Consider the following 15279-nt stretch of genomic DNA (forward strand, 5'->3'; position numbering starts at 1 on the left):
CTTCATTGGTAGGCCTTCACATGCTTTATCTGCTCTGTATTCTTCAACAAGTGTAAAATTGATCTGTAACCCTGAGTAGGTCTCACCTTAAACAAACCTCACGAGACATCACACCTTATCGTCATCCTGAATTAATAAATAGATCTATTAAACACTATCTCTGATTTACTCTCTATAGCTGTCTTTCTTTTTACATTACTCTCTGTTTACTTCCCTTATACTAACTCTTCTTTTTTTAAAAAAAATATTTTTTTGGTTCGCTTCAAGTTCGCGAACCGGGCAGCGAACTTGAAGCGAACCAAAAGAAATAGAGCTTGCTAGAGTGTTAAACATTCTAGCAATTTTATTTGAAAGGGGAGGTAGTTCTGAAAATAACTTTTTTTTATGTTTTTGTTGTTTTATTTATTTATTTATTTTTTTTCAGAACATTTTTTGTTTTTTTTGTATTTTTAGAACAGTTTTATGTTTTTTTTGTGTTTTTCATGGAGGGGAAACAACAAAAAAACAGGCATTGAAAAAGGCTCAACAGGAGCAAAGAAAAAATTACTGCTTGGGTGGGTTAGGGCAGTTATGGTTATCAAACACCAAGTTTATTAAGTTTACGCTCATGTTGCCACATGAGAGCATAGCACCACAATGTATGCACGTTAACTTCATGTGCTTGAAGTTTGGCTGTATGTTTGGCACAGTTTCCTGTGCCTCTCTTACAGTCAAAGATATATTAGAAGTTGATTTGGCCACAGGAGTTGTCGGGGGATTATCTTGCAGATCCCTTAACTCTGCCCGGCTGTAATTTAATGGATGCCACCTGACCATATGGCGATGCATAGTATAGTTGCCCATACTATACTTTTTCTCTGTGCCTCGAGATAATCTTTTTTTGCAAATTAGGCAGGTGGCATATTTGGCATTAACCTTCTTCTCCCCTCGAGGAATTGAGAAAAATTGCCAAATGAAACTTGTTTTCCTTCCGGAAACACGGGGCAACTCCTGAATAAATTCAGGTTCATCAGTGTCCTCTTCTTCTAAGTCGTCTTCTTCCTCCTCTCTGTTTGAGATGAATTGAGATGGTGGTCCTCTCTTGTCATGAGGAGGTTGAGGTGGTGGTGGGGGTCCACCAGCTGAAGCAAAGATAGAAGCCATTGCAATCAAAATGGAAAATGGTCTTTCTCTCACCAAGATGAAAGTCAGAGTGAGGAAAGAAGAAGGGGTTTACGTGATTTTGGAAAAGCAAACGTTCGGAACCAATGAAAAGTGTTATTTTTACGTCACATGACCTAGTCATACATCATTTGGAAACCAAAAGTGAAATGAACCAATGAAAACTTTGATAAACAAGTCACATGACTTGTTCCGCTCACGTTACGCGGTGCGCGCCGCGTCCCGCATCGTTTCCGGTTCGCGGTCCCGAGCACTTTCGGGAGCGCTAAAGCGGCGCGTCATAAGACGCATTACGCGACAATGATACGTCGCGCTTCCGCGACGCGTCACAGTTCCGCTAACGTAACGTTTACCGGTTCGCGTACTAGATCGCGGCATCAAGATGAGCTAACGGAAAGCTTCCCGGTTCGCTTACCGGAAGCGAAGATAAAAAATATTTCAATTAAAATTATCAATAAACATCTAAAATATATTTTGGGTTTTAAAGTAGAATACATTTTACAGCTACAGATGTTAGATTTTAAAAAACCAATGAAATTCACAGAAAAAACCATAGGTTATAGTCCATATATAGTTAGGAATTTGCATTTACAAAACCTTGAAAATCAGTGATGTCATCAGTGATGTCACTGACCATGTCATGAATGATGTAATATGTGACATCATCAGCAGTGGATTGCGGGTGCGCGATATATAGTTAGCGCATCTAACTATATATGGAATTTCAATGGTTTTATGCGAGTAAAATAAGGTTTTGTAAATGCAAATTCCTAACTATATATGTTCTATAACCAATGGTTTTTTCATTGAATATATATATATATATATATATATATATCTGCAATACCTCGCAGCAGCAGCACTCCACCCATCAAGTGGAAACACGAGGCATGGACCAACTTGTTGCAGCATTCAAATTATTTATTTCCCTAAAACAGCTTTGCCACGACGCGTTTCTGCCGCCCCTGCGGCCTTGATCACATGACAATGCATAGTGCTCGGCCCATTTTTAAAGTGCAAGTGCGTGACATGTTGTCATAGACATAGAAGATTTACTATCCACATAAATGCGTTTTAAAATGCCATGGTTACTAGAAGAAATAATTTGTAGAAATACAATAAGAATCTTTCTTCAAGATACAGTTTCTGTTTTTATAGAACATGTAATAATAAACTGTCAATATTGGGTTTTTTCACTGCATGAATGCATTTGATTCCATAACATTTAAAATTCAACCTATGTCTCTTCAACATTAAAAATTAAATCCAAGTATTGACACGTGCCCACCCAAACATGAAAAAAATGTTTTTTAAAAAAGAAAAGAAAACATTTTCTAATTTTTCTAAGAACATGAGATCAAAGAAGATGTTTTCAGACATTTCATCTTGGCATAATTCAACAAATCATACTTATAAGGCAGATTGTACATAAAAAGATGTTGTAGCAAATAAGGGTACACTTTAAACTGTAGGAAAATACATTTCATATTTTTCTATATAGAACCTTTTGGTTTCTAAGATACTTAGCACTTAAGATATATTTCTTATATAAGAAATAATCGATGTCTATTAGCCACAATTATTTAGAAGGATCCCCTTCAATCTGATAAAGTGACACAGTGCTACAGTACAAAATTTAAAGTGACTAGTGCTACAATAAATAAAACAAAACCCGATTATCATATGGAATAAACATTCACAGATATATCGGTTTGTTCATCAGTTCATGTGGATAATCAGTTAGCTGGGAGCAGGGTTTGTTTTTAAATTTTAAACAGTTGATCATACAGTTGCACACATAAAATTATATATACTTATTCTGCACATGTTTGTTCACTTCATTGGTGCAGACTAACTACCATATATAAATATATAAGAACTCATGTAAAAGTGGGATCAGTGACATGTTAAAAAATTAGCCAAAATAACAGACATATGGATAAAACCTACCCTGATGTCTAAAATATACAGCTAAAATCAATCATGACACACAATAATTACACTGAGATGATAAAAACCTAGTGTTTCGTATTTAGACGGATTTTCACTAATAGTGATTAAATACATATATATAAATACACCATTGCACCTAGACAGTATAAATATTGCAAAATTCCAAAACATGGGTAAAAAAATATATGGTATATATATGTACAATTTCATGTCTTATTAAATGATCATACAAGTAGGACCTCATACATAAATCAACTATTTACAAATATATATAAAGGTCCTCAGTTAATCCACCTGGCCACTTAGAGTCAAATTCTAGAATGTAATTGGTCTCTGTTCTTCTCATGCAAGCCTCCCTATCCCCTCCTCTACTTGTCACAGGGATGGATTCAATTGCAAAATATTTTTAGCATTGAGGTTTACTATTGTGACACGCCTCAAAATGCCTGGCAACCGGATAGGTTTGATCCTTCGTGCTGCCAACATATCTCAGATGGCATTCACATTCTAGAATATAGAAACAATACTCAGTCTTGCATGTAAGATGTTGCTTGATCTCTTTGTTTGCCCTAGGGATAACAGTAGTGTATTTTTTCGTGTTTACCCCATATTGACATGCTTTACACAACATGCATTTAAAAAAGCCCTTGCTTGTAGGCATCCAATTTTTCTTTCGAAAGCATTCCTGGCTGTTTTTGGATAAGATGTTCCCTAGGCTCCTAGCTTGGCGAAAGGTTATTGATGGATCATTTTGAACGAAATGCCAGTTGTGTCTGACAATACTCCTTAATTCTTTTTGTTGCTTGGAGTATGTCAGAATTAACCTGATAGGGTTAGAATCTATACTCTGATTTTGACTCTTGGTGCAATTATATTCCAGGTGTTCACTTCTAGACTTTAGCTGTTATTTTCTCATTGCGGTTTCCACTATTCTTAGACTGTATCCTCTTTCCACAAACCTTTTTAAACTTTCTTGTTGTTGTAAAACCATATCGTCGTCATTACTGCAGATACGGCGTATTGTATAGATTTAATGAGGTGTTGTGGATGAGAGCTTGTGGCATGTAGTAAAGTGTTACCAGCCGTTAGCTTTCTAAAAAGGGTAGTACTAAGAACATTGTTAGTTAAAAAAACCTGCACATCTTAGAATGTCACCAATTCCTTGCTAATACTAGAAGTAAAATTTAAATTAAGATCATTTACATGTATCTCCTGTATAAAATGTAAAACACTTTGCTCTGAGCCACGCCAAACAATAAATAAGTCATCAATAAAACGAAGCCAAGAAACTATATTTGATGTACAGTAGTGTTCAAATTGTCGCCTGAGGACCAGTTCCTCCCACCAGCCCATGAATAGGCAGGCGTAACTTGGGGAGAAACTGGCCCCCATTGCCACACCCTGAATCTGTTGGTAAAATTGGCCGTTAAACATAAAATAGTTATTTTCCAAGCAGAATGACAACATTTCCAAGAGCATCTTTGAATGATGAGCAAATTCCATTGGCCTAGTGCCAAGGTAATATTCACATGCACGTAAGCCGTCCCTATGTTTTATACATGTATATAGGGAGCTTACATCCAATTTTACCAAGAGCAAATCAGAGTCCCATTTGATACCTTCTATTTTTCTCGTATATATATATATATATATGGGAGAAAAAGTTGCCACCTAGGTGGGAATGCCGGCTGCAAGCACCAGTAAATACCCACAGCGATGATACACAGGTGTAACACCTGAAGCAAAGCTTTCTGGGACTGGTGGTTTAGTAGAACCCAAGTGGGTCGCCGCCGCCATTCACATGCAAAAAGTATTAAAAGGATTGCCAATGTCCCCGCAAGCACCCCGCAAGTAAAAGGCACCTCCCGTACCACAGTAAGCTCTGGTTCAAGACTGCCACCCTCTGGTTGATCACTGCCACCCTCTGGTTCATTACTGCCACCCTCTGGTTCGCCACTGCCACCCTCTGGATCATCCTTGCCACCCTCTGGTTCATTACTGCGACCCTCTGGTTCACCACTGCCACCCTCTGGATCATCACTCCCACCCTCTGGTTCATTACTGCCACCCTCTGGTTCACCACTGCCACCCTCTGGATCATCACTGCCACCCTCTGGTTCATTACTGCCACCCTCTAGTTCATCACTGCCACCCTCTGGTTGATCACTGCCACCCTCTGGTACAAGACTGCCACCCTCTGGTTTGCCAATTACACCATCTGGATCATCACTTCCACCCTCTGGTTCACCACTGCCACCCTCTGGTTCATTAATGCCACCCTCTGGTTTGCCACTGCCACCCTCTGGATAATCACTGCCACCCTCTGGTTCACCACTGCCACCCTCTGGTTCACTACTGCTATCCTCTGGTTCATCACCTTGTGGTTTACCACTGCCACCCTCTGGTTTATCACTGCCACCCTCTGGTTCACTACTGCCACCCTCTGGTTCGCCACTGCCACCCTCTGGATCATCACTGCCTCTGGTTGATCACTGCCACCCTCTGGTTTGCCACTGTCACCCTCTGGATCATCACTGCCACCCTCTGGTTCACCACTGCCACCCTCTGGTTGATCACTACCACCCTCTGGTTGATCACTGCCACCCTCTGGTTCAAGACTGCCACCCTCTGGTTTGCCAACGCCACCCTCTGGATCATCACTGCCCCCCTCTGGTTCACCATTGTCACCCTCTGGGTTACCACTGCCACCCTCTGGTTCATCACTGCCACCCTCTGGTTTGCCACTGCCATCCTCTGGATTATCACTGCCATCCTCTGGTTCACCACTACCACCCTCTGGTTCATCACTGCTATCCTCTGGTTCATCACCATGTGGTTCACCACTGCCACCCTCTGGTTCATCACTGCCACCCTCTGGTTCATTACTGCCACCCTCTGGTTTGCCACTGCCACCCTCTGGATCATCACTGCCACCCTCTGGTTCATCACTGCCACCCTCTGGTTTGCCACTGACACCCTCTGGATCATCACTGCCACCCTCTGGTTCACCACTGCCACCCTCTAGTTCATCACTGCCACCCTCTGGTTCACCACTGCCACCCTCTGGTTCATCACTGCCACCCTCTGGTTCATCGCTGCCATCCTCTGGTTTGCCACTACCAACCTTTGGATCATCACAGTCCCCCTCTGGTTTATCACAGCACCCTCTGGTACACCACTACCACCCTCTTGTTCACCACCGTAGATTATGGGAGGAAAGCAAAGCACACCTTTCCAGCCTCAACTGAGATGAATTCATTTGGGGCTGGTTAATGTGTCACTGAATTTGAGCTTTAAGTGTGGCACCTGCTTCCTTAGCTGTAAGTGCTTCCTGTTGCAGTTTAAGTTTTTTTTACAGGAGCATTGTGCCATACTTGTAACTATTCTCTGACCCTTCGTTGAAGGTCAGAGCAGATTCAGAGAATAGTTGCAAGTAGGCAACTGAACTCTGGAGGTGCCCCTCAGGAAGCACTACAGGGAATGGTTACAAATTAGCTTGAACCTTTGCACCTGCTAAGTGCTTTCAGTTTTGCAAAATTCGTTTTTCTGCAATTTCGCGAGATTTGCGGGGCGCGAATTCGCTCCAAATTGAACTTGCAATCCGCGAATTCGTGCAAATTTGTGGATTTCTTTCTTTTTGCGTAGTCGCCAGGTTTTTGCTTCTTTGCGGACGGCTTGCAGTGCACCGACCGCGAGGTTGCCCAAGCTGTCGTTCATGGGCGTGGCCATCTTGTGCGCGTTGCGTATTTCCGTTTCCGGGGGCTAATGACAATGTTGGGTTGTGTGTGGAGCGCTATTACCAGTTCGCACGTGTTTTTGTTTACTCGCTCTGGAAAAATCGCGCAAACTTATTCGCGCGGTCCTCAATGGGTGCGGCCATCTTGTTTTTCATTCATTGCTATAGTTCTGTGCATGCTTTCTGCTCATCCTTTCATCTGTGCAATCCTTTGTTTTTTTGACTTTTTTTATCTTTTCTACTCTATTTCTATCCCTCTTCTTTTCTGGATCTATATTTTGTGCTTTTTTTCTACTTTTCGTTACTTTTAAAGCTACTTTTTAAAACTTTTGTTTTTACTTTACTTTTTCCCTATTCTTTCCTTTCTTTTCTTTCTGCTGTACTGGACCATGGCAAAGGGAGCCGGGAAGGAGAAGGGGAAGGGTCCTGCACCCCGTACCCGACTCCCATGCGGGCGATTGCGGGGGGTGCTAGTCACAGCCCGGGAGATCTTCATTGCAGAGGCGGTGGCCGCACTGGTTTACTATGTGCTCTGCCGCCTCCCCAAGACCATCGCGGCAGGCAACAGGATCACTAGCGGATACGGGCGCCAGGAGCATCGGAAGCGGTGGGAAAAGGTGTGCCGGGCCATGTATCAACAGTCTCGGGTCCGGCGCACCTACAACCAGGCCATGCACCGGTGGTCCGACGTCCTGGACCGAGAACGCGACCTTCTCGACCTGCTAGGCGTCGAGATCCCCGGGCGTGGTGAGCTATTTAATCACTACTCCGTTTTCTCCTGCTAATTGTGTTATCATATTGCACATTTTTGTTTTTCCGAAGAGCAATAATGCTGCTGATTAGATTGTACGTAAATTATGTTTCAAAATGTTCTGTGATTGCATTTCTGGTGCACTGCTCTCCTGCTCAGTGGCGGTGCTACTATGCTTATTTGTTTTCGAATTTTTTTGCTCATTTCATTGGCCTGAGTACTTATGTATGAGTGTACTTTACAGAACTGCCTAATGCTAGACACTAAGGGGCAAATTTATAATTACTGGCGCATCCCTGCAAATTAGCAGGGATGTGCCAGTAATTGTGCGCCACGCCTCCACCACCCATGGTGCGCCGCATTTACAATGCAAAAACCACAGTTGATGGACAGAATTCAGAACAATGTCATACATTCACCCCAGTACAGAGATCTGGGCCTAAATCCATCGTTTTTTTGCACTCCACACCATCCCAGTGCAGACAAGGCCATATGCAAATCAGTCTGATCCTGTGCCTCATGGGAAAAGTCCAACCCGATCTGCCAAGCCATGCCCTCCCTGGACCGGAAACAAGCTTCCGAGGACCCGTTTCTGGCATTCCAGCCGTCTTTAGACCGGCTTGCTTGAATCCAGTGGTGTGGCGTGCATGGGACTCACGTCTGAGCATACCCATTCCACTCAGGGTGAGAATTGCAAAAACCACAGTTGATGGACAGAATGGAGAACGATGTCATACATTCACCCCAGTACAGATATCTGGGCCTAAATCCATCGTTTTTTTGCACTCCACACCACCCCAGTTCAGACATGGCCATACGCAAATCAGTCTGACCCTGTGCCTCATGGGAACAGTCCAGCCCGAACTGCCAAGCCATGCCTTTCTTGGACCGGAAACAAGCTTCCGAGGACAGGTTTCTGGCATTCCAGCCGTCTTCAGCCTGGCTTGCTTGAATCCAGTGGTGTGGAGTGCATGGGACTCACGTCTGAGCATACCCATCCCACTCGGGGTGACAATTGCAAAAACCACAGTTGATGGACAGAATGCAGAACAATGTCATACATTCACCCCAGTTCAGAGATCTGGGCCTAAATCCATCGTTTTTTGCACTCCACACCACCCCAGTTCCGACATGGCCATATGCAAATCAGTCTGACCCTGTGCCTCATGGGAACAGTCCAGCCCGAACTGCCAAGCCATGCCACCCTCTGGTTCATTACTGCCACCCTCTGGTTCACCACTGCCACCCTCTGGATCATCACTGCCACCCTCTGGTTCATCACTGCCACCCTCTGGTTTGCCACTGCCACCCTCTGGATCATCACTGCCACCCTCTGGATCACTACTGCCACCCTCTGGTTCACCACTGCCACCCTCTGGTTCATCACTGCCACCCTCTGGTTCATCGCTGCCATCGTCTGGTTCACTACTGCTATCCTCTGGTTCATCACCTTGTGGTTTACCACTGCCACCCTCTGGTTCACCACTACCACCGTCTTGTTCACCACTGTAGATTATGGGAGGAAAGCAAAGCACACCTTCCCAGCCTCATCTGAGATGAATTCATTTGGGGCTGGTTAATGTGTCACTGAATTTGAGCTTTAAGTCTGGCACCTGCTTCCTTAGATGTAAGTGCTTCCTGTTACAGTTTAATTTTTTTTACAGGAGCATTGTGCCATAATTGTAACTATTTTCTGACCCTTGTTTGAGGGTCAGAGCAGATTCAGAGAATAGTTGCTAGTAGGCAACTGAACTCTGGAGGGGCCACTCAGGAAGCACTACAGGGAATGGTTAGAAATTAGCTTGAACCTTTGCACCTGCTAAATGCTTTCAGTTTTGCAAAATTTGTTTTTCTGCAATTTCGCGAGATTCGCGGGGCACGAATTCGCTCGAAATCGAACTTGCAATCCGCGAATTCGTGCAAATTTGTGGATTTCCTTTTTTTTGCGTGTTCGCCCGGTTTTTGCTTATTCGCAGACCGCTTGCAGTGCACCGACCGTGAGGTTGCCCATGCGGTCGTACATGGGCGTGGCCATCTTGTGCACGTTGCGTATTTCCATTTCCGGGTGCTAATGACAATTTCGCGTTGTGTGCGGAGCGCTATTACCAGTACGCACGTGTTTTTGCGTACTCGCACTGGAAAAATAGCGCAAACTTATTCACGCGGTTCTCAATGGGCGCGGCCATCTTGTTTTTCATTCATTGCTATGGTTCTGTGCTTGCTTTCTACTCCTCCTTTCATCTGCGCAATCCTTTGTTTTTTGTTTTTTTTATCTTTTCTACTCTATATCTATCCCTCTTTTTTTCTAGATCCATATTTTGTGTTTTTTTCAACTTTTCGTTACTTTTAAAGCTACTTTTTAAAACTTTTTTTTTAACTTTACTTTTTCCCTATTCTTTCCTTTTTTTTTCTTTGTGCTGTACAGGACCATGGCAAAGGGAGCCAGGAAGGAGAAGGGTACTGCACCCCGTACCCGGCTCCCATGCGTGCGATGCGGGGGGAGCTAATCACAGCCCGGGAGATCTTCAGTGCAGAGGAGGTGGCTGCACTGGTTTACTATGTGCTGCGCAGCCTCCCCAAGACTATCGTGGCAGGCGGCAGGATCGCTAGCGGATACGGGCTCTGGGAGCGTCGGAAGTGGTGGGAGAAGGTGTGCTGGGCCATATATCAACAGTCTCGGGTCCGGCGCACCTACAACCAGGCCACGCTCCGGTGGTCCGACGACCTGGACCGAGAACGCAACCTGCTCAACTTGCTAGGCGTCGAGATCCCTGGGCTTGGTGAGCTATTTAATCACTACTCCGTTTTCTCCTGCTATATGGGTTATCATATTGCACATTTTTGTTTTTTCCGAAGAGCAATAATGCTGCCGATTAGATTGTACGTAAATTATGTTTCAAAATGTTCTGTGATTGCATTTCTGGTGCACTGTACTCCTGCTCAGTGGCGGTGCTAGAATGCTTATTTGTTTTCAATTTTTTTTGCTCATTTCATTAGCCTGAGTAGTTATGTATGAGTGTACTTTACAGAACTGGGTAATGCTAGACACTAAGGGGCAGATTGACAATTACTGGCGCATCCCTGCAAATTAGCAGGGATGCACCAGTAATTGTGCGCCCAGCCTCCACCACCCATGGTGCGCAGCATTTACAATGCAAAAACCAGTTGATGGACAGAATGCAGAACAATGTCATACATTCACCCCAGTACAGAGATCTGGGCCTAAATCCATCGTTTTTTTGCACTCCACACCACCCCAGTTCAGACAAGGCCATATGCAAATCAGTCTGACCCTGTGCCTCAAGGGAAAAGTCCAGCCCGAACTGCCAGGCCATGCCCTCCCTGGACCGGAAACAAGCTTCTGAGGACCTGTTTCTGGCAATCCAGCCGTCTTTAGCCCGGCTTGCTCGAATCCAGTGGTGTGGAGTGCATGGGACTCACTCTGAGCATACCCATTCCACTCAGGGTGAAAATTGCAAAAACCACAGTTGATGGACAGAATGCAGATTAATGTCATACATTCACCCCAGTACAGAGATCTGGGCCTAAATCCTTCGTTTTTTTGAACTCCACACCACCCCAGTTCAGACATGGCCATACACAAATCAGTCTGACCCTGTGCCTCATGGGAAAAGTCCAGCCCGAACTGCCAAGCCATGCGTTCCCTGGACCGGAAACAAGCTTCCGAAGACCGATTTCTGGCATTCCAGCCGTCTTCAGTCTGGCTTGCTTGAATCCAGTGGTGTGGAGTGCATGCGACTCACGTCTGAGCATACCCATCCCACTCGGGGTGACAATTGCAAAAACCACAGTTGATGGACAGAATGCAGAACAATGTCATACATTCACCCCAGTACAGAGATCTGGGCCTAAATCCACCGTTTTTTTGCACTCCACACCACCCCAGTTCAGACATGGCCATATACAAATCAGTCTGACCCTGTGCCTCATGGGAACAGTCCAGCCCGAACTGCCAAGCCATGCCACCCTCTGGTTCATTACTGCCACCCTCTGGTTCACCACTGCCACCCTCTGGATCATCACTGCCACCCTCTGGTTCATCACTGCCACCCTCTGGTTTGCCACTGCCACCCTCTGGATCATCACTGCCACCCTCTGGTTCACCACTGCCACCCTCTAGTTCATCACTGCCACCCTCTGGTTCACCACTGCCACCCTCTGGTTCATCACTGCAACACCCTGGTTCATCTCTGCCATCCTCTGGTTTGCCACTACCACCCTCCGGAACAACACTGCCCCCCTCTGGTTTATCACAGCACCCTCTGGTTCACCACTACCACCCTCTTGTTCACCACTGTAGATTATGGGAGGAAAGCAAAGTACACGTTCCCAGTCTCAACTGAGATGAATTCATTTGGGGCTGGTTAATGTGTCACTGAATTTGAGCTTTAAGTTTGGCACCTGCTTCCTTAGCTGTAAGTGCTTCCTGTTGAAGTTTAATTTTTTTTTACAGGAGCATTGTGCCATACTTGTAACTATTTTCTGACCCTTCTTTGAGGGTCAGAGCAGATTCAGAGAATCGTTGCAAGTAGGCAACTGAACTCTGGAGGGGCCCCTCAGGAAGCACTACAGGGAATGGTTACAAATTAGCTTGAACCTTTGCACCTGCTAAGTGCTTTCAGTTTTGCAAAATTCGCTTTTCTGCAATTTTGCGAGATTCGCGGGCGTGAATTCGCTCAAAATCAAACTTGCAATCAGCGAATTCGTGCAAATTTGCAGATTTCTTTTTTTTGCGTGTTCGCCCGGTTTTTGCTTATTCGCGGACCGCTTGCAGTGCACCGACCGCGAGGTTGCCCATGCGGTCGTACATGGGCGTGGCTATCTTGTGCGCATTGTGTATTTACTTTTCCGGGCGCTAATGACAATGTTGCGTTGTGTGCGGCGCGCTATTACCAGTTCGCACGTGTTTTTGCGTACTCGCACTGGAAAAATCGCCCAAACTTATTCACGCGGTCCTCAATGGGCGCGGGCAGCTTGTTTTTCATTCATTGCTATGGTTCTGTGCATTCTTTCTAATCCTCCTTTCTTCGGTGCAATCCTTTGTTTTTTTGACTTTTTTTATCTTTTCTACTCTATATCTATCCCTCTTTTTTTCTAGATCTATATTTTGTGTTTTTTTCAACTTTTCGTTACTTTTAAAGCTACTTTTTGAAACTTTTTTTTTTTACTTTACTTTGTCCCTATTCTTTCCTTTCTTTTTCTTTCTGCTGTACAGGACCATGGCAAAGGGAGCCGGGAAGGAAACGGGTCCTGCACCCCGTACCCGGCTCCCATGCGGGCGATTGCGGGGGGAGCTAGTCACAGCCCGGGAGATCTTCAGTGCAGAGGAGGTGGCCGCACTGGTTTACTATGTGCTGCGATGCCTCCCCAAGACCATCGTGGCAGGCGGCAGGATCGCTAGCAGATACAGGCTCCGGGAGCGTCGGAAGCGGTGGGAGAAGGTGTGCCGGGCCATATATCAACAGTCTCAGGTCCGGCGCACCTACAACCAGGCCACGCTCCAGTGGTCTGACTTCCTGGCCTGAGGAACGCGACCTGCTCGACCTGCTTAGATTGTACGTAAATTATGTTTCAAAATGTTCTGTGATTGCATTTCTGGTGCACTGCTCTCCTGCTCAGTGGCGGTGCTACTATGCTGATTTTTTTTGCTCATTTCATTGGCCTGAGTAATTATGTATGAGTGTACTTTACAGAACTGCGTAATGTTAGACGCTAAGGGGCAGGTTTATAATTACTGGTGCATCCATGCAAATTAGCAGGGATGCGCCAGTAATTGTGCGCCACGCCTCCACCACCCATGGTGCGCCGCATTTACAATGCAAAAACCACAGTTGATGGACAGAATGCAGAACTGCCAAGCCATGCCTTTCCTGGACCGGAAACAAGCTTCCTAGGACCGGTTTCTGGCATTCTAGCCGTCTTCAGCCTGGCTTGCTTGAATCCAGTGGTGTGGAGTGCATGGGGCTCACGTCTGAGCATACCCATCCCCCAGTACAGAGATCTGGGCCTAAATCCATCGTTTTTTTGCACTCCACACCACCCCAGTTCAGACATGGCCATATGCAAATCAGTCTGACCCTGTGCCTCATGGGAACAGATCAGCCCGAACTGCCAAGCCATGCCTTCCCTGGACCGGAAACAAGCTTCCGAGGACCGTTTTCTGGCATTCCAGCCGTCTTCAGCCCGGCTTGCTTGAATCCAGTGGTTTGGAGAGCTTGGGACTCACGTCTGAGCATACCCATCCCACTAGGGGTAACAATTGCAAAAACCACAGTTGATGGAAAGAATGAAGAACAATGTCATACATTCACCCCAGTACAGAGATCTGGGCCTAAATCCATAATTTTTTTGAACTCCACACCACCCCAGTTTACGTGTTTTATCCAGGAACCCGATTCAATATTGTGACCTTATGCCCCTATACGGCTATAATCAATAAATATCCCTATAATGGCATAATAATCAGAGCCATATTTCCGTAAATCGCCTCTGCAGTCCATGACACAGCAAAAGCTACTTCCTTAGATTCCTAGAGAGCACACTGAGTTCTTTCGACACACCAAACCCCCAGCAACCTGGGAAAGCCCCGCTTGCTTTGTTTTGATTTGTAATAGAACTCCTGCGAGCACTGTTAAAAACGACCAGTTCTTAGTGACATCTTTATTGATGTCTTATGTCCAAACCTTACGTCAAACTCGGCACCTTTCAGGTATAAATATACCAACGTTGCCTTAAGCAAACACACGCTGGTGATCCTGGAGCAGAGCAGCTAATCTACTTTCTGAGAGCCCAGCAGAAGCGAGAAGCCCACAGACGCTGCCCCTCCTCTTTGACGCGCTGAGAAAGACACTGTCTTTTCTCCTGCCAAGAAAATCCAGCTCCGGCGTTTTCAGCCTACCCTTGCGGGTGACAGGGATATCGGGTCCTGAGAGGGAGATACCAGACCTCCTACATTCTATTTCCAAGGCACAGTGCTGACTAAACCCTTAGAGAGAATTCTTGAACAGATCCCTGGCAACAAACCTACTTAAACTTAAACTGCTACTTACTTACTCCTTCCCACGTATTAGGCTTAGGTCAGGTACACCGGGGTAGGCGTATTTTAGAAGCACCAGTTGAGCTCGTTAGCCTATGTATATATATGTATATATATTTTATTCATTTTAACACCTTGGCTGCTAGGCGTTTTCCCCCCCTGTGCTGAAAATTGCCATTTTGCTGGTGTCATGACGAGCTCAGCTCGTCATCAGCACAGCTCAACTGTGCATCATGACGAGCTGACCTCGTCATGAGCATCGGAAGGGTTAAAGTGTCTTATGGCTAACAAACCATATCAATGCTTTTACAGTATTTTTTCATAATACTCCTTTTACTGTACTTACTTTACTTTATAACAAGTCTTGAAATTGTGGCAATTCATTTCTCTTGCATGAGAAGGAAGACTCCTCAATAAATAATACCTTTTATTGAAAACGCCCGTCTCTCTATTCTCTGCACCCTGGTGAAATTAAATATGCACAACTGACTGAGTGAAATAGCTGTCTATTGTTTCACACGACTCTAGAGATTGACTCTTATTCTGAGGGAGCAAAGTTGTCATGTTTATGCGGTTGTCGGAAGCTGAATCCCTTCTTGTCTGAGCCAGGGAAGCTGATCA

This window comes from Lissotriton vulgaris, chromosome 5 (genome assembly GCF_964263255.1).
Source record: "Lissotriton vulgaris chromosome 5, aLisVul1.2, whole genome shotgun sequence".
NCBI classification, from domain to species: domain Eukaryota; kingdom Metazoa; phylum Chordata; class Amphibia; order Caudata; family Salamandridae; genus Lissotriton; species Lissotriton vulgaris.